The sequence below is a fragment of the Schistocerca cancellata genome, chromosome 1 (genome assembly GCF_023864275.1).
Source record: "Schistocerca cancellata isolate TAMUIC-IGC-003103 chromosome 1, iqSchCanc2.1, whole genome shotgun sequence".
Taxonomy (NCBI): Eukaryota; Metazoa; Arthropoda; class Insecta; order Orthoptera; family Acrididae; genus Schistocerca; species Schistocerca cancellata.
The window spans coordinates 629136495-629152919 of record NC_064626.1 but is presented as its reverse complement, the minus strand read 5'-3'; the positions used below and the strand labels follow the sequence as shown (position 1 = coordinate 629152919).

The following is a 16425-nucleotide window of genomic DNA, read 5'->3' as shown; positions in this document are numbered from 1 at the left end:
TTTTCAAAACCCAATTTGCACAAACAAATATTGAACACTGAAACTTTTATAGGTGTTAACGATCTAATCAGATCTAATGTGTTACATTGGGATAAAATAAGCTATTTTCACAGTGAACGGAACTGATTTAAATTACGCTGATCCCTATTCAGCAGGATCGAGTGGAATTTTATGCATACAATGCACTGAGCTGTAGTCAGCCATTTTATGGACGTTTGGGTGGTGGAATGTGTTACTGATGGGGATATCTGTGGTTTTTGGCTTTCGAAAATAGTCAAAATGGTGATTGTTACTTATGGTGAATAGTTTAAGGTATAGGAAGCTAATTATACTTTTTATTTCATGTGCAGCCGTGAATTTGATTATCTTGTCTAATTTGCTCAGATCTTTAGTTAAGACATCAACTTCGCTGCTATTGCCATAAAACAGTATGGGAGTGTTGTCTACGTATTTCTTGCAGTATCTCTTAATTTTAGAACGTGCAACAGATTACAGGACAAATTCGTGACACCGAAACATGAACCACGTAAGTTTTCGCTCAATTCCATGTTTTTCTACCTTAAAAATTATGTCATTATTGTTTCTGTGAAGGTCAAAAAGGAAAAAACGTCTCGTTAATTTCACAAATTCTGAACGAAAACCACCACACCAGTAACGAATTCAGGGGAAGCTGCAAGAGTCATCTAAAGATGGATTTGTAATTACTCTGAAACCGGTAATCGTTTGAGTTAAATAAACTTTTTAAACCACAGGCTACTAGTGGATGATCGCTGCTTAATTTATAAACCTTATAATTTCTCAACACGGCAACTTCTAACAAGATAGATAGCGAGAAGTAACACTGTGCAAAGCGAAATTGTGCCATTATATATAAAATCAGAAACTACAGATGTTGGAAAGCTGTCTAATATTGCACAAACATACAAGAAAATGGAATATGGATGAAGAGAAGAACATCATAATTCTACACACATGGTCATCAAGACCGTGCGCAAGAGACGCTTGAAATTCTGTGACCATATTTATAAACAGATAACGACTCTCCAAAGGACTGCTCGACATTATTAGCTCGAAGTGAGTCAAAATCAAGTAATTACAAGTACCTAAGGAATATCAGAAGACACTAATATCACAGAAGGAATCTTAATACATTCTCCAGCTTTTGAAGTAATAGTAACGAAGCAAAGATCCACAGAGAATCTTAAAGAGAAGCCTGATAAGAAATGATATGAGGTACTGGAAGAAATAGTGAATTCAGGAAGAGATTTTGTGGGGATAAAAATCCAGACTCGTCAAACCATCTATCATTTTTAACGCGCTCCTTGAATGGGTAAAATGGGTAGAAGAAGCAAGGAAAGAAAATTTCATGAAGATGTTGATCCCACAATAACAGAGACTGATATAAAGAAAATCTATTTACTAAAGTGCTTCGCTACTGTACCCAGAGAAATATAACAGAAAACTGAAACGCCAAAACAAACAGGCCCCGACTCGGCAGCGAAACATTGGCCGCCGGATAAAGTTGTCCTCCTCTTCGAGTTGGACGGCTATAAATACGAATTACTCACTTTTAAGCTGCCTGAACAGTTAAATAATCACAAAATTTGCAGCCTACCGCAAACGCTGTCAGTTCCACAAGAGCCATTGTTTATAAGGTTAGCTGGCGGGAGGGTTATTTAAGGCTCCAGTGGCCGGGAGGACGGGACTAACCAGGTTACCTGCGCTCGAGTTACCTCCATGCTGGCAGGCGCATAACTCAGCCGCTGTGTTGGCTACCAGGTGGTGCCCTGTGGCCGCAGCGGCTATTAGCTCTGAGGTGTCATGCAGCGCACAAGGCACAACCTCGAGGCGATTGAGTCTCAGCTTTTAGATCCACATGAGCGATGTGTGCACCTATTTTATCAATGTAGCAAAAATAACATCGAATTTTATTCCAACGCAATGACAGACTACAAAAGTTAACTGTCTTATCTGCAACACAACCCAGCTGTAAGTAGATAACTCGTTATGGTTGACCTATAGCTATATTCAGATCATATGTCCACTGTAACTGGTCCCAGAGACATCAGCCGTGTTGACCCCCATAAAACCTTTTCTGTGGGTAACTGTACATATTACTGCCACTGTACACACACCAACCATGCAAAAACCAGAGAGGACAATGTGAGTGTATCAGGGACATAATATGAAAGGCACAGGGAATTTGGGGCTTCAGCAACATATTCGACACCAACGTTGGTTTCTCAACACTCGACTGATGAGAAAAGAAACTTCTGCTGTTGACAGACTAGGCGCAGGTCACCTGAGTACTAATAAAATGACACATTTAGGGTAGAAGAGGAATAGATGACCAAGATTTTTGCAAATGTCAATTTCAAACACTAACATATAAAAAAACGTTGGGAAATTTACATACATAACTTTATGTATTCATAAAAAATAAAATAAGTTTTCGTTCACGAAGTTAGACCAAATATCAAACTAACTATGATTTATGTGTGTGTGTGTGTGTGTGTGTGTGTGTGTGTGTGTGTGTGTGTGTGTGTGCTATGTATTAGTTGGCCATCTCACACGTATATCAGGGCCAGATGCACATGCGATAGATGGCCTGCTGGCAAAACGCTTCAAAATCAAGGAGGAACTCTCATTAAAAAGCTATCCAATAATGTGGACATGTTTTTATTGAACTACTTGTTACAGGTACAGTAAGTTTTGTAGGAAATCGCACAAGCTGTTCCTCACTGGCTAAACCCAAATAGGAACCTGGACCCGTTGTAGTTTTTGAATCACAACCAGCTTTTATTCTTCGCTCTATGGTTTTCCTTGGAAAATTAAGATGTATAGAACCTTTTCTCGCTGAATAACCATCATTTTTTACTTTTTTAATAGCTAATTGAAGTCTTCGTCCTTCCATCTGCCGTTAGTAGAATCAATCTCGGGAAATTGCTTAGTTGGTATCTGTAATATAAATGAATTTCCTTCAGAACTAAGAAATGAACTAAGTTTTACGAGGTGGCTAAGATGATTTGGCCACCTCTCCCAGTCGGCAGAGACATTTTGCCGAGGAGCGACATCTGACTTAGGGGGCGAGAACTCAAAGAGAAACAACATGACGGAGGCAGCTAAAAACATGCAGCCCTGAAATGCAAGTTTCCATAACTACTTGCAGTGTAAATTACGGAAAAATGGAGAAGTATTGACAATCCATATAACACTTTGGTTCATTAAAAACTAAAATCCTTGAAAATTCCTACTTTTTTAAAAAAAATAAAGAGTCAAGGGAAGTATCAACACGTCACGTGCAACGAAGACTCATTGTCAACTGACCTGTACCGCTGCAAAGCGGCTACTTGCAGGACCACAGCCGTTAGCCATTTGACGGGACGGATGTCTATCTCTGTTTTATCTTATCAAAATTAGTACCCTCTCCAAGTTCCGATTTTTCCCCCATTGACGATCATATTGTACAAAGTGTAAAAGAATGGACCCGCAAAACTACGGATCAATATCCCTAACTTCTGTTCGCTGCAGGATCCTTGAATATATTCTCGGCTCGTATATAATAAACTTTCTTGAAACTGAAAAGCTTATGTCCACGAATCAACAGGGTTTCAGAAAGCATTGCTCGTGCCTTTTTCTGATATGATATGTTGAGAACTACGGATGAAGGGCAACGGGCAGATTCCATATTTATAGATTTCCGGAAAGCATTTGACTTGGTGCCCCATTGCTAGGTGACAACGAAGATACGTGCATGTGGAATAAGTTCACAGACATGTGAGTGGGCCGAAGACCTCCTAAATAATAGAGCCCAGTATGTTGTCATCGACGGTGAGTGTTCATCAGAGACAAGGGTATCGTCAGGAGTGCCCCAGGGAAGTGTGATAGGACTGCTCTTATTCTCCCTCTCTCTCTCTCTCTCTCTCTCTCTCTCTCTCTCTCTCTCAGGCGGACAGGCTGGGCAGCAAGCGAATGTTTGCTGATGATGCCTTAGTGTAAGGATCGAAGCTGAGTGATTATAGGAAGATTCAAGACAACTTAAAGAAAATTTCTTGTTGGTGTTTTATGAATGGCAACTAGCACGAAAAGTGGAAAAATGTAAGTTAATATGGATGGGTAAGAAGATAAAACCTGTAGTGTTTGGACACAGTACTACTAGTGTCCATCTTTACGCGTCAAGTCGTTTAAATATCTGGGAGTAACGTTGGAAAGCGCTATGAAACGTACACGTGATAACTGTGGTAGGGGAGGCGAATGGTCCACTTCGGTTAGTTGGGAGAGTTTTAGGAAAAAGAAGACCGCATACAGGACGCTGGTGCGACTATTCTTGAGTACCGCTCGAGTGATTGGGATCCGTACAAGGTCTGATTGAAAGAGGACATCGACGCAATTGGGAGGCGGGTTGGTTGCTAGGTTTGTTATAGGTAGGTCCGAACAACACGGAAGCGTTACGTAGTTGCTTGAACTCAAATGGGAATCCCTGGGGGGAAGGCGACATTCCTTTCGAGAAAAACTATTAAGAGAGTTTAGAGAACCAGCATTTACGGCTGACTGTCAAACGATTCTGTTATCGCCGACATATATTGCATGCAAGGGCTATGAAGAGAAAGTACGAGGAATTAGGGCTCATACAGAGGCATATATATAGCCGTTTTTCCCTCGCTCTATTTGCGTGTGGAACAGGGGTACAAGGTTCCCTCTGCCACGCAACGTACGGTTGCTTGAGAAGTATCTATGTAGGTGTAGATGTTGATACTAATAGACAGTGTTAAATACAATCATCCAAGAAAAATTGCACTACACAGAATTTTAAAAGATAGGGATTACTTTCCTCTTAGGGGAACTCTTAATACCGTGGATAGGTCTGTTGGCAAATTTATTTGCCATTCCATCTGACTTTGTAAAAGGAATTTTGAAATTTGGGAGTGTTTAATTATTTGAGAATCTACACTGGTACTGAAAACTTCAGAACGGAAGTAACTTTTGCATGATGTGTCACTGCCAAGTAACTTGGACATATGGACTTGTCTAGCGGTAGTTTCTGTTTTGTGTTCAGTTCCTCCACGGCTGCTAGGTTCTTCACTAGATCGTCCATCTAGCGCTGCCTTCGTCGTTCTGCGGAGCGTCTGATGCTTGGTTTCCCCTCAAATGCTTTTTTCGCCTGCCTTTCTTCTGGAAAACGGGCTACATGGCCTGTCTACTGGTTCCTTATTCTCTTCAGCTCTTGTGTCATTGGTTGTCGCATCAAGAGGTAGATTTCCTCATTCCTCTTCCTTCTCCATTCTCCTTTATCTAATATTGGTCCCAATATCTTCCTAATTACTTTTCTTTCAAATGTTAATAGGTTTTTGTTTGCTAGTTTGCTCATACTCCAAATTTCTAGACCGTACATGACTGAAGGGATATCGTTGTGACATATATTCTCACCTTATTCTTCGCTAATATCCATCTTAAGCAGAGCGTCCCCGTTAGGGAATACATGCATTTCAATCCCACTGCTATTCTATCATTGATTTCCATTTCCATTATGTTGTTGCTGGTAAACCAAGGCCCAAGTATTTGAACTGGTCAACTGTCCTGAACCTCACGCTATCTACCTCAAGAAATTCTTCTTTCTAACTGCATGAACCCCCTTTTGTCTTGATTCACCTTTAGCCCAACCATGCGTGTGTAGTTGTCCATTTTCTTGCACAATTCTTTCATTTCATGTTTTAGATTCACCTTGGAATACTATGTCATCTGCTAATGCGAGACGGTGGAAATCACCATCATCTTTACTCCAGACGTTTCCTGTTACCTACATTCCCTTATTACTTTCTCTAAGATGACACTGAACAGAATACACGACAAAGCGTCCTCTTGTCTGAGACCTATATCAATCTCGAACTTTTCTAACGTGACCGCTTGGAAACGCACAGCTGTCGCTGATCAATCCATAGAAGTTAGCACCATTGTGCGTCTCAGATATTCAGAAGTCACGCAGTGCATTGTATAGTATATTCCTGTGGATGCTGTCGTGCGCACATTGAAAATCGAAGAATATACTACAGATATTTTTATCATATTCCCATTGTTTTTCAAAGAGTTGTCCTAGGGTGCAAATGTGATCTATTTTCGATCGATTCAGTCGAAAGCCAGCTTGGCATTTCTGTGAGTTATTCTCTACTAATGGTTGTAATTTTCTGAGAATACTGATAGACAGTAGCTTGTCGATTACATTCAATGAACTGATATCTTTGTAGTTATCACATCCCATTTTGCTTCCCTTCCTTTATAGAGGCATATTCTGGCTAGTTTCCATTCTTCTGGCAAAGTCTCATTCTTCCATATCAGGTGTATCACTTTATACATTTCTAAGTGCAGGCTCTCGCATCCCTCTTTCATTAATTCTCCTGTTATTTTGTCCTCCCCTGCGGCCTTGTTGTTTCTGAGTTTTTCGATTCCAACCTTCACATCTTTTTTAGTCATTTCCCATTTTTATTCATCTTTCCATTTCTCCAGTGAGTCTGCAGGTGGCATCTCATCTGTGTCTGGACGACTCATGACTTCCTTCTGCAATTTTTTGCTTTTCATTTATCGAACTGCCGTTCTTATTTCTAATGAAATAGTTTGGCCTCTGAAATTCGCGTTTGCGATTTTATTTTTATTTTTATTTTTTTTTTTTTTTGCATTGGAAAAAATGCTTGAATTCTTGTTGTGGCTCTCTGCCTGAACTTGTTCTAATAAACTGGTTAGATAAATTTTCTTCTCTGTTCTCAGCATTCGCTTTGTCTCCCTTCTGATGTTGAGAAAATGTTGCCTCTCAGTCAGATAGCCGCTCCCCCCTCATCTGTCTTCTGTTTTCTGTAGCCTTCTGGCACTTCTAGTTGAGCCATCATCCCTTCTTCATGTTCTCCTTTCTCTCCAACGTATCGTCCGCCACACGTTAGTACCGTGGCATTTATTCCTTTCTAATTTTCCTCTGCGTTCTTTCTTGCTTCTAGGTTTTCTAGGAACTCGAAACGGTTTTTGATTTCTATAGTATCTGATTTTTAATTACACTTCCTCGTTGTTTCCCGACGTTCAAAGCTGCTTCTAGCGTCTCTTTCTTCTTCTTATACATGTATGTAAACATCACTTTAACTCTACAGAAAACGGCGAAGTTCATCATCCTCTGACCATTCTCATTGGTCTCTTCGCGAAAACTGTGATTTCGTGAAAACTGTGATTTCGTGTAGTTGGTATATAGAATTCTCCTTCCCTGCTTTTGCATTAAAAGCTCCTAGAACGATCTTTACATTTCTAGTCGGTTTGCACTCAATTATTCGTTCTAGTTAGTCATAGAACTCTTTTATCTACTGTCGGAGCATTCACATTGATAAATGTGATGTCGAACATTGGGTTACCGAGTACTATATTGGATATTCTTTTGTTAACAGCTTTGACTTCTTTAACTGAATATTCTACTTTGTCATGTGTTACCAAACCAGTGTCGAATTTAACCACACACACTCCATCAAATAGTACATATCCATCTTCTTTGTGAGCACCCTCACCCAGCCATCTTGTTTCTTGTACTGCCACCAAGTGCAGTTTACATCGCTTAATTTCTGAGACCATAGTCTGGATGGTTCCTGATCTAAATAGTCTTTGAATACTCCAAGAACCAAAATTTATATTTCCAGTTCGATGAAAATTGTACTATACATAGAATGAACTGTGGCAATACAGCACAGAAGATAACAAAAAAAAACGAATACGCAATGAGGCATTCAGAAGTGACAATTGTATTCAAAGACAATAATTATGCTGAAGTCATCGCGATTTATGAAGGTCACTTGGACTTTACGAAAGCTGGACTTGGTTCTTAATAGGGTTTATGATCACCGCGAACAGCAGTGCAAGCTCTGCAGCGTGCTTCCACGCTGGCCACAAGGTTGGTAAGAAACTCTTTTGGTAGAACGTTCCAGTCCTCCACTAGCACTGTTCACAACTGCTGGACGGCCGTTGTGGCACGTTGACATGCTACTATACGTCTTCCCAACGAATTCCAAACGTGCCCGATGGTAATTAAGTCGTGAGAACGGGCAGGACAGCCAATTCACTCAATATGCTATTGTTCCACGAGCTCCTTTATCCTGGCAGTTGGATGCGTTCACGCATTTTCATCCATAAAAATGAAGTCAGGGCTGAATGAAACCCTGAAAAGACGCACGTGAGGTAGGAGTGGAATGCCACAATAACGTTGATTGGTGAGTGTATCCCGTTCAGAGATCTTGGGGGTCAGTATGTCATTCTACCTCCCCACGCCAAAAGCCTTACATCACCAAAGCGATCATGTCTGGCATTGTTCCTATGTTGTGTCTCCCGACTGCGTATGTTTGCATCTCCTCGGCCACGGTGACCTCAGGACTGAATGTAGGCCTCCAATAAATATTCGTGGAGTTAAACAGCTGAGACCTTTATGCCTATGCGTCCCAGCGAACTTTTTCTTGGGAAACTTCGATTCTCCATTTCAGTGCATGAATTTTCAAATTAGTTAGGGACTTCGTAAGAGAGATGGAAGAAATGTGCTTCAAATCAACTTCTCTTTTGTCAGCCCATTCTCTTGCTGATTATGTTTACCTATTGGACAATAAAGTACAAAGGCAAGATGCGTCCTCATGATGGGTCATGTATCACTGGATGGAATAATGACGGATAATGAGGGAGAATCAGGCTTGGTCGGAAATCATTCCCATCTCCCATCACGTTGTCTCGATGAAATGCTTGCGTTCGCATAGGTCACGGATCCCAAACCTATGATTATATACTATTTTCTTCCTCCTCGTGGGAGTGGAACTCAAGGGTGATCTGTGTTTGAAAAATTCATTTTAATAATTCCTGTGGACAGACACTCTTAATTCTTCCCCTTCATCCACTTGTTTGAAATCTCCTGTAGAAAATAATATTTTGATACCTACCACATGAATAGCTCGCGCAAATCACGACTGAATGCGTGAGAAAGTTGGGATAGCTACTTTACTCGATAACTAGCTCCAGTTTTGCATTTATGAACCATTAAACAAGGAGCGTACGGGAAAAAAATGCAGTATTTTTCAGTCCTACATGTCACTCATTAGAACAGGGCCACTTTTGTTCCATCGACTTTCTGTGGAAGCGCGTCAGCTATGGGACTGAACGCGCATTTATATCTCGGAATGAAATGCAACGCACCGCAAAACGCACCAAGCACTCGTCAGAACAGTATCAAAATTCTATCGCAAAAAAAATTAACTTAAAAAAAAATCTCGTTATATCAAACACATGGCGCTTCACATTAATTAAAAGCCGCAAATTGTAGCATCTCTTCGCTTTAAACTGGTAATACCGAATTATTTTATTACTGTGAACGGGATTGTCGCTTAACTGACATTTAAAAAAGATTGAAACAGAAAGGTTATTTCAGCATAGGAGAACATACGAGTAATCTTGTAAATATAGTAAATTGGAACGTTTATTAGTTATTTGGTTCTTTTCGTGCCTTACCGTTCATATTCCCCAAAATCTGCTGTGACACAGCATTGTCAACTGATTTGTAAATTTAACACTTCGTTCGCATGAACATTTGCTGAATATGACCAATATTAAGAGTCATTTTACATACATTATACTTAACCCATATTCAGTAGGAGAGTAAACATTTTAAACTCTGTACTATTAATCCATTTGTGCCAAATTCGGTGTGATAAGGGAATAGTGTAGATTAATCCTTATTCCTAACCAGACATTTACGAGTGCTACTGTTCATTTTATATTTTGACTGATTCTTAACAACACTTTGCGTGTGGTATACCTTTACTGCTAGATTGTTGGTAACACTTAAAGTATCTAGTCTCTAAGATTAGTAAAGCTATAAGTCAATGTGTCCATAACTGTCCCAGAAAATCACTCCACACGACAGTAATGAATTAACGGATGGTGATAAAAATACAATGTGAACACTTTCACCGCCAACATCAGAAACCTACCACAGTGGTAATTTTTTTGAACTTATACGCATTAGATAGTTTATTACGTGTAATTTCTAATAAAAGTTTTTATCAGTATGCAAAATCCAGACATATTTAACTTCCTGATTTAGGTATTGTTATTCTTCATGCTCTACTTTCATTGATCAAATTAAGTCCTGCCTTACAGGATGTCTTGCACAGAAAGATGTCAGTTTCCGTTTCAATGAATTCAGCGAAAATTTCACTTGCTAATACATCTATGGTCGTAAATATTACAATGGTTGCGTCGCAAAGAAAGGGGCTAATTCACTGAAGCTATTTTTAAAATAAACAACAGTCCTGAATGTTGTTCAGTGCACAGGTGTCGACTTTAATAATAAGAAAAATATATGCTGAAAGCCTAGGCAAGTATTTACAAAAGGTAAACCCTCTGCACATTTTCCTTCAAGTGAGCCAAGTTTCTTCTGTTCACTAGTTGTCCCACAGCAGTACTATGCATAAAAGACAGTACATGTGTTTTGTGGACGGCGGTTTATCTGTACACGAGGCAGTTTACTCAACTATTTATATTTTCCTTATACAAAGTACAACGTAATAATCGACGACTGCAATAAAGTGAAACCTGATGAACAAGGAAGGACAGCAAACAGTAAGTTTAAACGACGATATTTTGCATAACATGTGGCTTTCGCGTCTTCCTGCGGCTCCTAACAGTGTGCACTGGTTCAATGTGTGTGTTAACTCGAACATCATACCGAATAGTGGGAACGCTCCCCACTATGGGCATTTTAACGCTAGTTGCTAACGTGGCAGACCAAGTAGACTTCATTAAAAGCACACAATCTGAGCTTAAGAAACAGGTTTTAGCCTGTTAGATGAAACACTGTGGTGACGCAATGCAGCGGCAATGTTCGAAACGCAGAAAGCAGAGGACACACAAATCGAAACTGGTATGATGGACACCAAAAGATTTTACTCTAGACCTTCAGAAATGGAAAACGCCGAAAGCAATCAGAATTGTCAGTAACTGTCGCTAAGCAGGACAGACGACGAATGTTCATTACAGATCGTAATTGAGGGTACAGATTTTCGTCGACATTGGTGTAAACGTCGCAGGACATTCTGCAAGCAAACCTTCCTCAAGGCAAAGTAGATAAACTTGTATGCTGCAAACATGCTGCCATTTTTGGGTGCATTATCGTACCCTTATATCCGGGACTACGGCAATATTTTGTTCGCCGATTCATCGTTGCCAGCATATCATATTCAAAAACGGGCATGGATTTCATTTTATTCATTTATTTATTTTTGATTGATTTCCCACCTCGTTTATTTGATTCGTCTTTCAGGGTCACTTACGAAATCCAATACAGACAACACTGAAGCAATTCCAGTCCATCTGCCGCTTCTTCAACAGCAGAGGAAGCATGTAACGTGCTTCTGCGCACAAGACCACGTAGGAATTTACGTAGATCAGCAAGCAGACCAAGCAGCCAAGGACGCCCACTGGGAACATGAAGAAGTCGGGCAGTATGCCATTCCCCTGCAGGCTGTTTCGCTATTGAACTGTGGAAGGAGAAGTAGCCGTCGTGACGGATAATAACTTACAACCGGCGATGTAAACTATGCAGACATCAAGTAAGTCATAATGGTCATACAGGAGGGATTAACGCACCCTGACGCCTCTCCAATTAGTGTCCTGTCCATTAACACGTGGCACCATGCTCCGGCGAGAGCCTCGCCCTCTTCCCCCCCCCCCCCCTTACCACCATCCTAATTTCTAATTTGTTGTTGCGAGTTGTCACGGATGATGGTGGTTGTAAACAACACATTCTGCACAGTGAACAAACCACAACTCCGTCCGAAAAGGCCATGGAGGCCCAACGGTACCGACCGGCCGCCGTGTCATCCTCAGCCCACAGGCGTCACTGGATGCAGATATGGAGGGGCATGTGGTCAGCACACCGGTCTCCCTGTCGTATGTCAGTTTACGATACCGGAGCCGCTACTTCTCAATTCAGTAGCTCCTCAGTTTGCCTCACGAGGACTGAGTTCACACCGCTTGCCAACAACGCTCGGCAGACCGGATGGTCACCTGTCCAAGTACTAGCCCAGCTCGACAGCGCTTAAGTTCGGTGATCTGACGGGAACCGGTGTTACCACTGCGGCAAGGCCGTTGGCTCTGCAAAGGCAAGCGAGAGTCATAATTTGCAGCATGCACGCTTTGTTCAAGCGCAGAGCACATGTATGCGCTTATCGCAGCCGTCGCTAGGATCCCGCAACAATGCAATCCCCGTCTGTGTCTCAAGCTGCGCGAACTGTATTCGTTCGTGGGTAGGACTATAGTTTTCGCATCAATTGGGGCCACATGTCCCCTGGGTATAGAATATGTGTTTTTAATGTAGTGGGTTCCTTTAACTGCTGCATCCTCATGCAACTGATCATTGATGTTACTTTCGCCTTTTACTGGCAGTTTCCCACTCTAAGTTCAAGAGAGTGCTTCCGTCCACGCCGCAGCCTTCTCTGAGAACGCCTATCGCAGAAGGAAGGTGAGTCCATAAGGGGAAGTTTTTGGCCGCTGTTACTGATGATTTTTGTTCACAATTTAGGCAACCGTTCGAATCTAATCCAGGGTCTAAGATGTTTAAATTAGTCATCAAACACGCTACTCCTACAGCACTGACTTGTTTTCACATTGCCATGTACGATACCTTTCCTGTACGGTTCATTTCAAGCACATGTATACTACTTACAGTTAAAGCCATTGCAAACTTCGGTGTATTTAAACTATTGGTTATTAATGTTGTAACACCAAGGTGTGGATATGCTACAAAAATAAAACTGACGTTAAGTTTTCAACGGGCTTGGAAAGGAAATGATCAACATTTCAGTGCAATCGTACAAAATTAGGTACGAGTGACTTCGTCTCCATTCTGAATGAAAAGTGATATCACGCAGCAGATTTCTCATTGAGAAATCGCGTTTTAGAGTTGGTTGTTTCTAAGAGCGTCGTCTACCAGGATGTGGCGTCAGTGGCAGGACCATGACCTATAGAAAGACTGTGGTGTATCGTTCCGTAACATGGCTACTCGCTTTGATCAGGACTCCATGGTTGTAATGCAAATATCGAGATGATAGGTTCAGATGAGCCATACTCTACTTGTGCATGTTCTCAACGACCGCACGTGGCTGGTTCCCTAGAGAACAGACACCGTGTGTACCGGTTGATTAATGGTAAAGTGCAGCTACCTGGAGTTCCAGTGTGGGTTGTAATTATATTATGGTAGCGAAACTTGGTAGATGTGCTAATACGTTAATGCGGAAGCGATTTACGCTGAAGAAAATTAGTTTCAGTTTTTGCCATGTGGTGCAAGTCTGTCTTCGAATACAAGAAAGACGTTCTGAAATATTTCCATATTTAATGGTTTAAGAATGGGACTTTGGCGAAAACAGTAAAATACATAAGAAAAGCAAGGTAAATTTCATTATTAACTGCTGGTTACACAGTTTGTTCAATATGAGTACCGTAGACGTGACGAGATGCTGTATCCGTACACCGACGTAATTAACAGTTGTTCGCAGCAGTTCCGGTAGAATCTGAGCAACTTGTAGCAGTATACTGGCCTTCAGATCAGGTACAGACCGAACATGCCCGTGGTAAAAGTGTTCTTTTGGATATCCACAAAACTAAAATTAGCTTGGGTTTGGATCAGATGAGGTCATGCCACGTATCTAGAAAATCTCTGAAGATAACACGTCCGTGGAAGGTTGCTTTAAGCAGATCTTTCACTGGACAAGCGACGTGAGGTGTTGCCCCATCTTGCACGAAAACAATGGTTGCGAAACAGTAGCAGTCTTTGAAAGCAGGAATCACGTGTTTTCCAAAGATTTCGTTACGTGCAGACGCCGCGGTAGGCTAGAACCTAAATTAGAAACTCACAGAAATCAGATTACCATTTGCTGAGAGACGCCTTCCTGGTGATGCATTAGGTCGAGTCTGATCACCACCCGAGTGGCCTAACACTGTCGCTCTGGCCGGCCGCGGTGGTCTAGCGGTTCTGGCGCTGCAGTCCGGAACCGCGGGACTGCTACGGTCGCAGGTTCGAATCTTGCCTCGGGCATGGATGTGTGTGATGTCCTTAGGTTAGTTAGGTTTAAGTAGTTCTAAGTTCTAGGGGACTTATGACCTAAGATGTTGAGTCCCATAGTGCTCAGGGCCATTTGAACCATTTGAACTGTCGCTCTGTGCATCACCCTTTACCGGCATATGCTATCGCTGTCCATCACCGCCCGAGCGCGCACACGCAACCGTCATCATCCGAGCTATAACTCGCCATTTGGTCCTTCCCTGCCCTCTATATGCCGTGCTGAGTGACGGCGCCAGAAGAGCTGCACCTGTGTGAGTCCGCGCGCTACTGTACGCCCCTCCTGAGACAGAGTTAGCGCCGCCAATGCCACAACCAGCACCTTGCCGCCCACCTACTGGCGGGCTACGGCTGGTATTGGCATGTTTCACAGACTGTGGCTGCCAACGCCGTGGAGGCCATTGACCACCCTTCCAGCTCCGTTTCTACCGCTGTAGTTGGTATGGAATAAAGAACGAATTCAAGCTGCATCTTTTCCACAACTGTGATTTACTTGACACCTGCACCACTCTACTGCTCCACTGCAGCGGCAACCTGGGTGGTGATCCGTGACAACCATCTTCACCTACAACAGTACAGGTCGCTCTCGCCCACTTCTACAGCTGCCATTCGCTACAGTCCTCACGTGTTAAGGCTAAAGGCTGTGCCTCATCGTCAGGTCCTTCATCAGAACTAGAAGGCATGTGCCCGTAGTTGCCCAACCTACTTCGGTACAGAGGACGTTCAACCGCTGCCACGGCGTGCTAGCTGTCCAGATCTCTCACCCACTGAAAACACTTGGAAGCAACATGTAATAACGCAACTGTATCTATCATCCAAGGTCATTTCGTCTCCACTCCTATCCAGATTAAGGCAATCGCTGTCGCCAGAGATGGCAGCTCTGAGTATTAGACTTCGTAATTGGTGCGTCGGCAGATTTCCTGTAAATCTAATAATGTAATCTTCCTACGACACGTATACGCAATGAGTAAAATTTGATTATTTGCTGTCCACTCTGGTGTTGCTGTTTTAATGAGATTAGCGTACATTTCATGAACACTAACTGCTGTCACTATTCGTATGTGTTGTCAAGAACGATTCAGTCGTCAAACCGTGTAATTTCCATCCTTTACGCAGTAACTAGAAAGGGAGTTGGTTCCGTGTCTTTTACCATGTTTCAGTACACTCCACCAGGTGTGTGTGTGTGTGTGTGTGTGTGTGTGTGTGTGTGCGAGCGCATGTGCCGCCGCGTGGCGTCGCAGCTGTCCGCGTCTATTTCCAGTTGCGTAAACACGCGTCGTGCGTTAACGAAGCGCATAGCCGGCAGACACGGCGCTCCAGCTGACTCCCTTCTCCTCGCCCCGTGACGCGCGTGCGCAGTGCGCGCCTCTTGCTAGCTCAGCAGGAAGGTCTACACGGCTACCAGCATCACCACCTCAGACTGCAGATCGAGACCTCCTGGCGTAAGGCACACACAGCAATGCCTGACTTGCTACATGTGTTGCATTTGAACGTGTTAGAAAATCTGAGTACACAGCGATGAAATTTTAGTGCTTTTACAAACCAGTGAGATAGAATCCAATCCTCTACATATTGCTTTCAAACTCTCATCGCTCCTTTCAGAATATTAGAGTGAACTGACAGACTTTAAGACACGCGGTAACGACGACCTTTCACGAAAGTTGAAATTATATCAAATTTCTCACCTAAACTGCGGTCGTACTCTCTTACATTAAATTTTTCGTAAGTGAGTAGACGGTTTCTTAATGCAACGCAACATTTTCTTTGTTTTTTGTAAATAAATACAGTTGTAAAATATGAATACGGTATATTCGGCCACACAACTTCTCGTAAAATTCGTGATGGGAAACAAGCAGAGGAATGAAATCTACGACGCTGAGTGTTTCTTGAACACTTTTTCATCGCATACCTCGTTTAACACATGGCACAGCGGTAGTGCGACTCGGTAATCCCTATTTACATTAAGCGCAATATCACATTGAACTAGCCCTTTTACCAAGCGGACCAGTGCTCTATCTCCAGTGACCTTGTTGTCGACAAGATGACACTGTTCTTCAATTATTTCCATCATTTCTATCAAGTGGAGGGTTACCTGTATAGATGATTAATTTTCTGGTCTCCGTCCTCTGTACGTTTTCCCTGGACGTTTCTCCAACTGAATCGATGTCCTACTGCACATCTGTATATAACATACAAAATTTTTTTCAGCTAATGTTTTATTCGTATCTTTGAGATATTTCCAAGAAAACAGCTCAAACAGAAAGAAAAGTAAGTTTCAGTCAGTATTTCTAAAGGTCTGCTGACAATTT

At 42.2% G+C, this 16425-nt stretch overlaps 1 protein-coding gene across 3 annotated transcripts in view; it reads left to right on the top strand.

The window, feature by feature from the left end:
* LOC126161991 (GTP-binding protein drn-1-like) overlaps nucleotides 1-16425 on the top strand; it is a 323419-nt gene that overhangs the window by 137163 nt on the left and 169831 nt on the right. The window contains exon 1 of one of the 3 annotated variants that reach the window (XM_049918212.1): nucleotides 15445-15558. The exons of the other annotated variants lie outside the window; for them this stretch is intronic. The gene's annotated coding sequence lies outside the window, so the exon portion shown is untranslated. Of the gene's footprint in view, nucleotides 1-15444; nucleotides 15559-16425 lie in introns of those variants that run through there. 3 annotated transcript variants of the gene reach the window in all.